Below are 2,158 nucleotides of genomic sequence, written 5' to 3'. Positions count from 1 at the left end.
GTGTGTGAGAGTGTGTGGGTGTGTTTTTGATGACTACCTGTCTGTAAAGTAAAGAAATGGATGTGGGAGTTTTGGTTTGCTTTTATAGCCACAATGGAGGTGTCGGTCCACTTCCACTTTTGACATCTTGGTTATATATGTGTGTGTATTTTTGTATTTGCACATGTGTGTATGTGTTTATCACTGCAGTGTGTGCTGTTTTTTCCCTTCTTTTGTGTGTGCACTGTACATTTGAGCTCCAGTGCTGAGTGTGCTGTGTTTGCACAGAATCTGGGTGTGTGTATGTGTACAGTATCTGTGTGTGTGTGTGTATGTGTGTGTGTGTGTGTGTGTGTTTTGACCCTGTAACCCAACAATTATTGAATTTGCCTGATATTGATATCTGGGGGTTTAGGAAAGTCTGATAACAACATATATTAGACATAGTAAAAACAGATTAGTTTTCCTGTTGTGATCAGGATACACACTGAGTGGGACATTTCACAGCTGAAAAATCTACTTGTCAGAGCTCTCTGGTGGACAAACTATGTAATGGTGAAACTGTTTCTAAATTAGTCAAACCTAGTTTGCGTATCAGTCCTGCAATGTCCTGTTACTTATCAGCCGACATTTAGCAGATACCAATATATCTGTAATGAGGTTATATATATATATATATATATATATATGCCTACCTCTATTGCAGTGGTTCCCCAGCAAAAAGAGGAATCAAATATTTTAACTTTTATCACATATTTTGGAGGTTGGAACAGCAAGTGAACGGTCCTAGTTTGATCATTGACTGACTGTGAAGACTTTATTATCTTAACCTAAAAATAAAATCATCAGAAGGGCTTCCATAAGACAAAATCCAACCAAACAAAAGTTTGGGAACCCCGGCTTGGTTCACGCACAATTTTTTCTTCTTGGCTGATGTGAATATGAATGAGGAGAAGAAATATGAGCTTCAAAACAGTCTCTTCATTTGTACTGAATTCTGCTTCAGAGGAAGAACTGTCATTGAAAGATTACAAGCCGGTGTGCAGGGTTTTTGGCATCTGATAACCTGGGGATATAATAATACACTCAGAAATCCACAAAACAGATTTTCTTTATCAAATGATAGAATTCTTTTTTATTTCTGAGGTTATAAACTGTGTAAAACAATGAATATTTCCTGTGTGAAGTGAAACTGATTCTCTCTTTGCACTTTTATACCACGATTGACATCATAGTCATCATAGTTAATGTTATTCAGCGCTGCCTTAAACAACACACCCCACTAATGCAGCACTCTTTTTGGTCTGCTAACAGCTTTTGAAACCCCCTCTGCCACCCCTTTCCAACATTAGGACAGCAATCAACAATATTTGTAACAGTCCAACAGTCATAACCACTTTACACAGCGGTTTGCCAGGTGTGCACAGTTATGAAAGTAGGCAGTGTTTGAACTTCTCTCAAAACTCTCTCATTCTTCACAGTTACTTTCATCACTTGTTAGGGCTGCACAGTTCAGCAAAAACACCATACTGTGATTATTCAGACAGATATTGCGGTTGCGATATGATTCACGATCAGATGGATTAATCATTTACATGTTTTCTTAAATCTGGAGAACAAGAGTTGTCCACCAGGTAGTCTCTGCAGCACTACACTACACATTTGACCTTTTTCACTTTCTACTTACTCGATTTCAGTCATATTTAGATTAATGCAGCCCTACTTTTCGTGTGTGAAACTTGATACAACGGCATGAATGCTCATTGAGAGACATTGTAACGTGGCCAGCACAATGTAAATACTAAATGTTGTGCATGCTTGCTTAGTATTGTACCATTATCCCGTCTGTATGATTCATTATGTCGAGACTACAAAAACCTGCAAGAGAGCGATCAGGAGGCAGTGTGATCCAGCCAGGAAGATCCTGTGATGGCAGGCTTTTCACTTTGCCCTCGAGTGGGGACATTTTGAACGGGTATAAACACTTTTCCTTTTAGATGTGGTCAGATGTGTTAGGTGTAGTTTGTTTCAAGCATCCTAAGCCCTTAACTCTAATCGTTGAAGCATTGCTGACTGACTGAAAAGTACTCGCTTTGCAAAATCTCCTCACTTTGTTCTTTGCTAGAGTAAAACGTGAAATGATTCTCACGAAGATAGAAGAAAACACACACACACACAC

At 38.8% G+C, this 2,158-nt stretch overlaps 1 protein-coding gene across 5 annotated transcripts in view; it reads left to right on the top strand.

Moving 5' to 3' along the window:
- sh2b3 (SH2B adaptor protein 3) overlaps positions 1-2,158 on the top strand; it is a 47,692-nt gene that overhangs the window by 38,965 nt on the left and 6,569 nt on the right. The gene's annotated exons all lie outside the window — the stretch shown is intronic.

Source organism: Morone saxatilis, unplaced genomic scaffold, assembly GCF_004916995.1.
Source record: "Morone saxatilis isolate NCDOM2014 unplaced genomic scaffold, NCSU_SB_2.0 Contig16, whole genome shotgun sequence".
In the NCBI taxonomy this organism is placed as follows: domain Eukaryota; kingdom Metazoa; phylum Chordata; class Actinopteri; family Moronidae; genus Morone; species Morone saxatilis.
This window is presented reverse-complemented; position numbering and strand designations above follow the sequence as displayed.